Source organism: Falco punctatus, assembly GCF_963210335.1.
Source record: "Falco punctatus genome assembly, chromosome: 13".
Taxonomy (NCBI): domain Eukaryota; kingdom Metazoa; phylum Chordata; class Aves; order Falconiformes; family Falconidae; genus Falco; species Falco punctatus.
Window position 1 is genome coordinate 10,740,796 of NC_137593.1, and position 12,083 is coordinate 10,752,878.

Genomic DNA, 12,083 nt, shown 5'->3' on the forward strand with positions numbered 1-12,083 from the left:
GGCTGGGTGAGCCTGCTTTCCACTCCTCTGGCCCCTCTTCTGCAGCTCAGGGGGTGGGGGTCCTTCGGCCTCAGCATGACACCTCCCTTCACGTCTCTTAGGCACCCAAACAGATCCTGGTCAGATGCTAAAACTGTGCCCTGAGTGACAGAGATGACATGGCTTTGGGCTGAGGGCGAGCAGGGGCCACATGCTGGTACCACCCTGTGCACCCCCCGGGGAACTGAGGACCATGCTGAGGTACAGCATGGGGGGCCCTGGCTGGGCGTGCTTAAGTTGTCCCCTGTCCCCAGGCTGATGCTCCCCTTCTGCTGTGGCTGGAAGACATGAGCTCCTGATTAAAGGATATTTCAACCAGACGGAGGGGCTGCAGCAGCTGGGGGAATGCGCAGCAGGAGGGGATGGGGACAGAACACGTGAGAGACGAGAGGGGAAGCCAATTTGTGCTGGAATGTAAATACGGCAGCGGCAGGCTGCTCCACAGGACATGTCACCCCCCTCCTGTCCCTGGGACCTGGGTGAGAGCCGTCTGCGACAGACCTCGTCTGTGCCACAGGATGGCAGAGCCTGCGTCTCGCCCGCACACTGTGCAGAGGGGAGGAGGAGGAGGAGGAGGAGGAGGAGGAGGAGGAGGAGGAGGGTCAGGGGCTGGTACAGCAGCCCAGTCCCACTACTGCTGATCCTGCTCTCCACAGTGAGGTACCATTGCATGTCCACTGGCAGAGGGATGGAGTCTCAGCCATCCCTAATAATCCTAAGAATCAATAGCAGCATTTCTAGCCCCGGCTGGATATGCACAACAACAGCTCGGAGTTAAGAGGGGAACTTCTCAGTGGGATTAACTCTGAAACCTAGTGACAACACTGTAAGTATCTGGGCGGTCTGTGTCCCTGTTGCTCATTCTAGCAGCTAGCTCTTATTAATGAGCTTTACTCAACAGCACTAGATTTGTCTGTAGGAGCAACCTTCAGGGATCAAGAAGAAAGGTTTAAAGATACAAATATTCTGTGAGATATCCAGATTTAAATGTCTCCTTTTTGTTCCTTAGCCTGGAGTCCAGGGGTAAGTTTTAAAGGAAGCAAGGAAAGATCCTCCAGAATGTGAGACACAGAAACTTTTTTAAAAGAAAAGACTGAATGAAACAAAACCACAATTATTTTTATATTTTTTAGCTGAAAACCACTGAATTTGGAAAAGTTTCCTGTTTCCTTCTGTTTGCCCAGGGCAACGTGAGCACAGCTGCCCCAGCCCTAGGGAGCAAGTCAGGTTCATCCACTCCTCTCCAGTTTGCAGAGCATCACTGGGGAAAGTTGTGCCCTCGCCAGCAGGTGCCAGGAGCAGCAGTGAACCTGAACCAGCCACCTCGCTACCCAGGCAGGGGCAGCTCAGCAGATGGGTCCATGGTAGATAACAAAGAGCCTCAAATAAGTCCCTAAAATGTCCAGCCCAGGCTGGCAGCAGGGTCCTCTCCTGCCCTGAGGGTGGACCCCAGTGCAACAACCTGAGCTCAGACATAGATGCTGGGAGAATTCACACCCCAGGGCAGGTTGGTTTTGGGGCTTTTTTATTCTACCACATGGTGCACCTATATGGGGGCTTTTTTTTTTTTTTTTTTTTTTTCATTTTGAGGGAGTAATAACTGCTAAAGATGCATGTGGAATTTGAATATGAATGATAAGAACAGCTGTGTATATCTATTATGAATGAACATAAACAGAAATGTATAAACTGAGATTTTGGGGCTTTTGGAAGAATTAGTGCCTTTGTTCCTGGATTTTTTTCCTATCAAAGTTTGAACCAAAGCCCATTAGCCTGGACTTCCCCGCAGCCGACCAAGCCAGGAGCTTCATTTCGCCCTGGCTCTGAGCCACGCCGAATTCTCCTCAACAGCTCAGTGAGCCCTAATCCTAACAAATTTACCCAGAGAAGTGGGTCTCCTATTACACAGCCTAATTTGAATGCTTTCCAAGGTTAATTTCAGCTCCCTCTCTCTCTCCAAACACGCCTGCCCCTCCGGAGCCAGCTCCCCCCTTCCCCAGCCCCCCCAGCTCTGCGTCAGTGCCAGCCCAGGGGGAGCAGCCCCCTTCACCAGCGCGATGGTTTTTAAACGAGAAAATAATGTGACGTGCATCCCTGGGTCGGGGCTCTGCCCAGAGGGTTTCTTAATGCTGAGCGACTTCCTTTGCAAATTAATTGCAACTTTTGTTGGGCAAAAATAGCCCTGGAAGCCCCTTCCCCACAGGCTCTTCCGCATGTGATATTACTCAGTTCATAATCTGATTCCTGAGACTCTATTTCTTCCTTCCCCCCGCGTCCCCCGCCCCAGCACGCCGGTGACTGCCTGCGAGGGTACGGGGGGGGGATGACCCAGCAGCAGGGGAGCTGCTCTGGGGCAGGGGGAGCATCGCTGCTGCCTGGCCCCAGCTCTCGTTTTGCAGTAGACTGTGCAAGTAAACCTCAGCTTGGGGAAACCAAAATGCAGCTCAGCACAGGGAGCAGCTGCCAGATCCATTAGGGAAGGAACCGGCTACGCCTGGTGGACAACTATTGTGGGAGAGGGGTGGCGGAGGGGCTGCCGGGGTGGTAGGGGCTCACATGGGGATTAAAAGGAAGGGTTAGGTGGAAAAAGTGTCCAGAGGAGCCCCGAGCCCACCTCGCCCACCAGCCCGGCTGGATGTGGCCCCAGGGATGCGTTCTGCTGGCTTTAAGCTGCAAGGAGCAGGGCCTTTCGCCAGCAGCCATGCCCGGGCACTGGCACAAGGTGGCTGCAGGTGTGGAACAGCAGCCTCACAGCCCCAGCCCGGGGTACCCACACACCAAGGGTGTGTAGGGCAGGGTGCCCTGCCTGTCTCCCAGCTGCCCAGCTGGGATTCACCTTGCTTGCTCTCTTTTCCTCGCATTTTTCTTCTTTATACTCAGTTAATGCTTTTATATTTGCTCATGCTGACCACCACAGGTAGCACAGCATCCCATCACCCTGGCAGGCGATGGGGCAGAGAAGGGCTTGGGGATGTGCCCTGTGCCATGCCAGGGCAGCTGAGCTGGGCTGGAGCACCAGCGGGACCAAAGCATCAGAAGCAGTGCCGAGAGCAGCGCCAGGCTTTCGTGGTGATGCCATGAAGGTGTCCCCTCTGCAGGTCACATCTGCTGCCACGTCCTGCTGCCAGGTAACCTCCTGTTGCTGCTCCCTGTCCCCCCAAAGCCTCGCTGCCCGATGCTGCCCAACAGCCGTCTCGCAGAGCAGATACCTGTGTTTGATGATTTTGCTCCAGGCGTACGAGCTGCACATATCAAAGCTGAGCCACATCTTATCTCCTGGCTGTGTTTCTGCCTGCTCCCAGCCTGGGAGTCCTGGCTGAGGGGTGTTCACAGTGATTCCCCAGCACCATGTGTAGTGGTGGATTTGAGGTGCCAGTTTCAGGGTGGCAGTGGGGAGCCCCAGGGCAGGACTCTGGGGTGCAGATCAGAGGGGTTGGCAAAGCAGGGGCCTCATCTGCCAGGATAATGCTGGTCATTGCTGTAAGGTCAGCCTTAAATAATGGAAATAACAAAAATAAAGCAGCCTGGGGGGAGACGGAGAGCAAACTGAATCCTAATGAGGTTGCATGGACACATCAGCGTGATCATTTCATGAAAATCATTTTTAAAAGGAAAAAAAAGCATTAAATTTAGGTTGAAGGCTATGAGACACAGCAGCCAGGGCACAATGCCACGAGGCCACAGAGGTGGCCTGTGCCCTCATCCCCACCAAGGTCCCACACCCATGAGCTGCTCCTGCCCCGCTGCACTGCGGAAGGTTCAGGGCAAGCCCTGGCTGCAGAGAGGTGGGAAACAGACCTGAAGGATGGAGGGAGAAGCTGCTTGGTGCAGGACAGGGACTGGCATCTCATCACCAGCTTTACTGCAACCAAGTGTGGTGCCTGGTGTGAAGAGGCAGGACATTTGTTTTTAGGGACAGCAAAAATTTACCAAGAGTTGTGGTGGCAAACACTGAAAGAGGAAGTTTTAGAAGGGAAATAAAATGTTAATGCCTCAGGGCTTAAGGCGGTCCTCAGTGCCAAGACAGGAAAGTAATTAGTGCTGTAGATGGGGAAATAACCAGCATTAAATGGAAGCAGGGTGAGGGCAGGTTGAAGGGGCCACAAGGAGGAGGATGGGCAGGGGCTCTCCAGAAGATGGCAGGGACCAAGCCTGGAGCCCCCAGGACCCATCCAGCACACTAAGCCCTGGCAGCACCCATCTTGCTGGTGGGATGCGCCTGCAACACCCCAGGTCTCCTCACCCCAGCTCCCACTGGCCATGGGCCAGGTGAAAGGCTCCCCTGAGCACGGCGGGGACTGGTCCAACCCTGCACAGCTCCAATTATCCCTGGCTGGAGACTTTCCAAGAATCCCATCCCCTCACTCTCCCCCAACCCTGCCTCCCCCAGCCTCCCCCCCTCAAAGCAATTTGACTTTTATAGTAATAACTTCTGAACCCTGAATTGGGGCTGTGCCAAGGAAAGCAGCAGAAAACAATGTGATGGGCCTCGGCAGGCGCGGAAACTCCAGCGACCGAGACCAGCCCTAAAATAACTTTTGAGCAATTGTTATTTATTCTGGGAGAAAGTTCGTTCATTCACAATTTGGAGGGGAGATAAATCAGGGCGGACTCAGGCTGCCCGCCCCTGCACAGAGGCAGCATGCCGCAGCTGCAAATGTGGGGTGCCTGCGGTGCTGCTGCAGCGAGCCCAACCACAGTCCTTGTGCACATGTGCATCCCTGTGCCCTGATGACAAAGCCACACTGATTCTTTGTTGGTTTGGGTTTGTTTTTTTTTAAGGGTATTTGGGTTCGGCTGAAAGCCCTGGGTTCAGGTGGAAGAGTCTGGCTTGAGGCTAGGGGTCTGCATGTGCTGCCGAGTGTAAGGGGCTGCACTTTGCATGTGCCTGTGCCTGCTGGTGATCCAGCTTCCCCTGGCACTCTGTCTGGTGTGCCTGCTGTGCTGCGTGCCGCTGCCTTGCACGCCTGCCCCTGGGTTTAGCACACTCAAGCCATCAGTGACTGACAGGCAGCGGGTGGTGCAGGCAAGCGCTGGGCAGGGAACAGGGACAGCATCCCGCTGTGGGTCCTGGTGAGCATCAGCATGTGTGCGGCCGCTGCCAGCCCACATCAGCTGGGCAAGCAGCAAGTTGTGCGACCTCAGTAACGCGGTGCCACTTCCACAGCTGCTCTGAGCTGCCGCGGCTTTCCTACAATTCTCTGGGACAGCGCCAGAGCTCCCAGCTCTGCCGGAGGAGCCTTGGGCAGGCAGGGCAACCGCGGTCACTTTCTGAATCAGGCAAAATGCTCTCTGGAGAAGGCAGCCAGCCAGCAAGGCAGTCCTCGGCACTGCCGCGTGCCTGCTCGTGTGGATGTGTTTTATGGTACCTGTCACCACGGTCTTGGCATTGGTGGGGATTTGAAGTGCAGCCGTGGCTCTGTCAGGCAGGGCTCAGGCTGCCTGCATGACCCCTGGGGTGGCAGCTGGGCCCCCTTGGCAGGTTTGGAGAGTAAATGCTGGGGAAACGCTGCTGTCTGAGGGCTGGGAAACACAGTCCCTGCCTGCTGGGTGACAAGGGTGATGGAGACCTTGCAGCGTGGCTCTGTGGGTGGGATGGGGACAGGCATTGCCAGCTTTGTGTGCAGATCATCTCCAGGAAGGACACGTATCCAAGACCACCTGCCCACAAGCGTCTCTGGGGTAAGGCTTGATCCTGTTCCACTGTGGCACCAGCCAGCTCATCCACGATGATACAATGGCATGGGGCAGCGTCACCATTGTCACCGGCCCTGCACCTCTTGGAGGAGCCACTGCTCTGGGGTGGGAAAACCCTGCCACGTCCCCTCCCTAGGACAGCAGAGCTTGCCTGGGCGACCCCCTCCTCCTGCTGCCTGCAGTCCGGGGGACCTTGCTGAGTATCACCTAACATTTTTGCTTTTAGTTTTGTCTTTGACATGTGGACACAGCAGAGCTGGGGCCCCGGGGCTGCAAAAGTACCAGCCTGGTGCTGACAAAGGGGTGATTTGTTCCTGTCCCTTGCTGAGCAAGGAGAGCAGCAGTTTATGTTTGGCAACGCAATCACCCTGGTACTGGATGAACCATCACTCGGCCACCCTTGTGTCACTGACCGTGGGGAGAGCAGAGTTAAAGCTGGGTCAGGCACAGGGCAGAAGCAGCCCTCTGGCCCGCTGCGGCTGGCACACACAGCTTCCTTCGTGGCACACTGCCCACAGTGAGACTGACCCTGCTGGGTCACATCCCTTATCCTGCCAGGCAGGAAAGCCTTCAGCCCGCGCTCCTCCTCGTCTCTCTGCATCCCGGGCCCTTTGCCCTGCCACCACGGCAGGCAGCCCTGTGCTTGCCAGCTGACTTACAGCCTCACTGCTCTTCAGGCTCTCTGAGCAGCTCGTGATCTTGGCAGCAGCTCGGGGTCTTACCATCCGTTATTACAATGATTATTTTTGTTTTCCCAGCTCAAAAGGGCTCTTCTCTCGCCTCGCTCCTGGCTGGCCCCAAGCCAGGTGTGACTGAGAACCGAGCAAGTGGAGTGGGGAGCATCCTGCACTATCAGGGCAGGAGACCACAGTGGGATGAAGGAGATGGGGCAGAGGGGAGAGGAGGTCCTGTCCCTCTTCTTAAAGGTTCAGATTGGAAATCAACACCCGCTTAGTTAATTCATTAGCTTCAATTAGCGACTCTGAAGCTTAGATCAGTTAATGGGCTCCCTCCCGCTGGTAAATCTCCGAAAGGCGCTCAGCAAGGTTATCTGCAGCAGCCTACAGCAAGGGAAGGATGGGGACAAGAGCAATTGAATTAGGAAGCTGTTAAATGAAGAAGCCATAGTGAACCAGAGCAGGGACAACGCAAGATGGCCACACCGCTAAAACAGGAGGCAGAGCGCTGCGTCGTGGCTGGCCGGCTGGGGCAGGGCTGGGGCAGCAGCTCGCCGTGGGCACCAGCCCAGGCAGGGGTTCATGGTGTGTTTGCCAGCTCTGTCCCTTGCAGATCCCTTCACCAATACCGCCTCCTCTTTGCGTGGGCTGCATCTTCCTCCAGGTGGGGGTTCCTCCATGGCCTGGGTTTGGTTGCTGATCACATTAGCTCAGAAGTAACCTATTTGTGATAATGATGTGATGTAACGACCTTCAGCGTTTTCATTAAACTATAAGTGTATATATTTGTTTTCTGTGGTTATGAATGTAATTCCACAATCCACTTAGGAGCCAGTAATTTTCTGGCTGAGGTGGGAAGTTGCTGACATCTTGTGATACATGACAAGATTGATTGTATTTGCTTACCCTTTAACCTAATAAAGAAAAATAGCATTCCTTAGTCTGGCTAATTCTCTATAAACTTGGGCACTGCTTTAAACCAGCTGGAAGTGCAGGCACTGAACCATACCATTGCTGGGACAGAATTCCTTCTCCCCAGGTCCTCTCCAGCTCCCAGCTAAGAGGGAGCTGCACAGGAGCATCGTCCTCAGGAGTATCCAGCACCTCTGGGGCCAAGGGGACTGGAGTGGTCATGGCAGGGAGGTGGCCTTAGTACCCTGTGGGTCTTGCTCACTGGGAAAGCGTTAACCAATTTAATGCTAATCATGTTAACACCAGCACATCTGAGCTGTTGATGGGTCAGCAGCAAGCCAAAGCAAACATGGCCCAGCACCCCAAGGACAGGGAGCATACTAGGGGCAGCTGCACCTACTCTTGGGTTTCCAGGTCCCCCTTCTCCCACCACAGTGGTCCAGTTGGCTTCTGGAAAGAACGAGGTTCTGCAGGGCAAACCTGGCCAGCACTGCAGCAGAGAGGAGGGATGCTGCAGCCAGGAGGGCGGGAGCTGCCCTGGCCAAAAGCTGGGCTGGTGCTCCAACATCGGTGCCTGGGTGACCTTGGGCATGCTGCACAGCAGGCACGGTGCCTGGCAAAACATCTGTCCTCCTTCACTGGGAGATCGGCTGCAAGAGGTGAAGGAGTGCGCTGGGCAGTGGGGTACATGGCACAGGGGGAGAGCCAGGGTGGCAGAGAGGGGCTCTGCCATCCACAGCACCATCTCCTCCATCCTCCCTTCCCAGGGACAGCCTTCTCCAGGGGGAAGGGATTAGGCAGGGCAAGCAATGTCACTACAACATGGTTCCCCTCAATTACTCGCCTGCCCTCCAGGGAAACATTGTGCCTGGGTTGTTCTTACTCAGTTACAGAGCCCTGAGCCCAGCTCAGCTCCTCTGACCTTCTCCAGAGCACAACACAGAGAAATCAGGGCGAGCACATGTCTCCAGGGCAATGGCATCAGGGCATCGTGTTGCCCCAGGGCAAAGGACCGTGCCCGCAGTAGCATGCCCCTGACCTGGCTGTACGGAGATGGAGGGGTTGGATCTTGGGGCAGGGGGTTGCCCGCGCAGTGCCAGGCAGCCTGCCCAAGGCTGGACCGTGGTGGCAGGGCTGGCAGGGGGCTGCTCACCTGCCTGGCGCTGTGGCTTGCCTGCCGGCTGCCACCCAGCTGGGAATTGCCTTTGCCTTTGCCCGTGTGCTTAAAAATAACCCGCTAGCTTGTCAAGGTTATAAACAGAGAGAGAACAAATTGCTTTCTGAGTTGATTAAACTGCTCAGTGTGGCTGCGTACGCGGTGCTCGCCGTACGGCTGGGACGAGCCGGAGTCGGGCACGTTAATTTGCACTCGGCAGTTCCTGTGCTAATAAGACCTTGATGAGCTGCCTCCTCTTACCCTCAACGCCGGCCCCTCTGAGCAACGCTTGGCTGGGCCCCGAGGCCTTCAGGGCACTTTGTCTTTTGAAAATGGCTTTTTTTTTTTTTGCCTTTCCATTGCTTTTGGGCAATGTCATGTCCGGAGCTGCCCTGCAGCTGCTGGAGCAAATCTCCGGAGGATTTAACTGGGTCCCTGCTTCACCCCAGGGCAGCCGAGGGAAGCCAAGCAACAGCACACCCCTGTATTCAGCTGCAAGGAGCAAAACCCACCTGTGGCCCCAAGCTGCTGCCAGAGACATTTCTCCATGCCCGCGCAACAGCCGTCCTCGCCGCCACACTGCACCGCTTAGCATCACCCCACGGTGCTGCAGCCGCGACGGGGTCTCCGTGCTTAAAAGAGGTTTCCAAATATAACCAGTCCCTCGCCTCCCCCACCCTCCCCCTCTAACTTTCTGGGAAAATCCCTTTCTGCCTAAAATTATCCAGATGTGCTTTACAGCTTGAGGGGAGTTTGTGGGAAAAATATGAGGTTCTCTGGATGAGACGTTTCCTGAAGCGTGGGGCTGGGGGCTGGTTCCACTTTGGAGCAGACCCGCACCGCTCACGCCCACCGCTGCCAGAGCTTGGTTTAGTTAGGCCAGATTGGTTTTATCTCTTAATGAGAACTAGGGAATGAGGACTTCTTTTATTTTTTTCTCTTTTTAATTCATACTGTGTGTTGGGGAAAGTAGGAAAAAGATTTACTAACAAGATTGGTGCTTCCTAGTGCTCTGGCTCTGGATGCTGCACATGTCTTTCATGGGCCATGTAGAGTTTATTAGCACTGCTGGTTCCCACCGATATCCACAGCCCAAAGGGCATCCCAAGGAGCTGGCGTCAGTGCCCCATCCAGGGAACAGATTTGGGGCCAAGCAGTGCAAAGCCCCCAGTTTTCCCCCAGGAGAGTGACATGAAGGACTGAGCCAATTTGGTGGGGGCTGCTCACCCCCGGCAGCCTCCAACTGACAGATGAATTTTCAGTGGTGATGAACCAGCGGTGGGTGCAGACTGTTGGGTAGGGGCTTCACGTAAATTGTAGCGATTTGCTGGCTCTGCCACACTAAATCCTGCCTAATTATACCAAGGGTAGCATCTGACATTAATTTGTTACAGTATTTGTATACAACGCACTAGACATTTTGGGGACAGATTTAAAAGCAGCTTTCAGATCTTTGCCCTTGCAATCCGCTGCAAGTTGCAAACAACTGTGTTTGGCTGTCTGTTTACCTGCCTACATCGGTAAACCGGTTATTTTGAAGTCCCAAATACTATTATTTTTATCTGCAATCATTTTACAGATGCAAAATTCGAGGCTACATTCAGGCATTGGGATGGGGGTGGGTGGGGAGAGGAAAAAAGGAAATATTTGCCCTCTTTGCTCCTAGCTGCCCTTTTCAGTCTCTGAGCTGTAAAATAAGATTGACAGCAACTTCGAAACACCAGCAGCAAAGCGCAGCCTGGGTCACAAGCCTGCGGAGGGCTCTGGAGGGGAGGATGCCTGGGAACCAGGCTGAGGAGTAGCTGGTGTGGACTGAGCCGTGCGATGTCAGGTTTTTTAACCAGCCTGCTAGAGCTCTTTGAGGATATTACTGCTTTGGTAGATAAGAGAAATTCAAGGGATGTGCTATACTTAGAGTTTCAAAACACACTTGGCATCAGTGCAGATCAAAGCTGAATGGTGCAGGCAGCATCCCGGAATAGAAGGTGAAAGAGGGAAAAGATTTGGAATTTACTGGGAGAAAAAAAAAAATACACTGAAACCAACAGCACGAGGCTGCTGAGCTAAAAATAGCAAAGAAGGTATTAGCAGCGGCTTCACACGCAGACTGACACTCAGCTCCGCTCCCCTGCCTTGGGGAAAAACTTCCCACCCAAGCTGGGAGATGCTCAAGGAAACCCTGGCCAGTCCCAGGTGCTGCTGCTGCCCCAGCCTGGCTCCCAGCTGAAACCAGTGGGGACCAGTAGGGTTTGGTGACCCCCAGAAGGGCATGCTTTGTGTCAGCCTGTCCCCCTGGGCAGCCTGTCCTGTCCCTGCCATGTCAGGTTGTCTGTGTCCCACAGGCAGCTGTTTCCAATCCCATAAACCAGAACAGTGCTGCTTTGTCAGCTCCCATGCCCGCAACCAGCAGCAGCCAGGGGTTTTTACACCATCCCGCTCTCCACAGGGACATGGTGCTGCCACCACCACAGTGGGGCCAGGGCATGCATGACTTCCTTGTGCCAGCACCCTGCTCCACTCATGGCACCACAAGGTTTTGGAGAGCCAAGATACCACATGCTGGCTGCCTCCTCAGCCCTTCCTCCTCCTCGCTGCAGCCTGGTACTCACGGCAGTGATGACAAACCTGTCCCTTCCCACCTGGGCTAGCTAGCATCCCCCCTGAACACTGGAGAGAGCAGAGAGGGCAGGGCAGCCACCCCATGAGATTTGTGGTACCCCCAGTCAGGGCTGTGTTTTAGGACAAGGTTTCCTTGCGATGCCCAGCCATCGAGGAGGCAGCACACCCTCCAAACACACTCTCAGAGCACACAGGTTCTGTTGCAAACCTGCAGCAGAGCTGGGGGTGCTAGGGAGACCCCTCTAAAGCATCAGCCACTAGGTAACAGGAGTCAGCTGGGGGAGATCAAAGCCAGGGATAACCCCATGGAGGGACACCTGAGAGTGATGGGGGGCGGGGGGGGGGCTCCTATAAACAGTTCACATGCCCCCAGCTGTGTGATTTCCTTGCAGAGCAGCAAGGTTTGGGCTGGAAGTGAAAGAAAGACTTGTTTCCTACCTGTTCCTCTCCTTCTTGCGGGTTCGAAGGGTGAAAGGCATCCTGCCCTCCCTGGGGGAGGAGGAAGAAGCACTTCTGAAGCACCTCAAGCTGCGGGCCCCTCCTCTAGGTTAGTACAAGCAAGGTAACTGCAGCCCTGCAAGGAGTAGGAGCAGGCAGTCTGTCCCTGCCACAAGGGCACCTGAGCTCCTGCCGTGCTGCAGGAGATGGGCCTGCTGAAGTAGGGGTGCCAAGGGGCTCCTGCCACATCCTCCATGGGTCCTGGCAGCTGCTGTGGTGTCTGGGAAAGGGCTGGAACCTGTACCCCTGCAACAGTGCAAGTGTCACCCTGAAAAGGGCTTGATCCCAGAGTGACTGCGTACACCACCCAGCCAAACGTTCCCAAGAGCAGGCATCCCAGGGTACTGCTGAGCTGGTCCCCATCCCAGGGGTGACAGCTCACCCTGCCACGTGCTCAACGCCGGGGCTGAAGCGCAGCGGCGTGTTCGCCGGGCTGAGGGCTGGGTGCTGGGGTGCGTGCCGCAAGCCAGTCGGGCCAGCCTCAC

At 55.2% G+C, this 12,083-nt stretch overlaps 1 protein-coding gene across 2 annotated transcripts in view; it reads left to right on the forward strand.

The window, feature by feature from the left end:
* EPHB3 (EPH receptor B3) overlaps positions 1-12,083 on the forward strand; it is a 60,504-nt gene continuing 48,421 nt past the window's right edge. For both annotated transcript variants that reach the window (XM_080409157.1, XM_080409159.1), the window contains exon 1: positions 1-12,083. This exon is cut by the window's right edge and continues 20,305 nt beyond it. The gene's annotated coding sequence lies outside the window, so the exon portion shown is untranslated.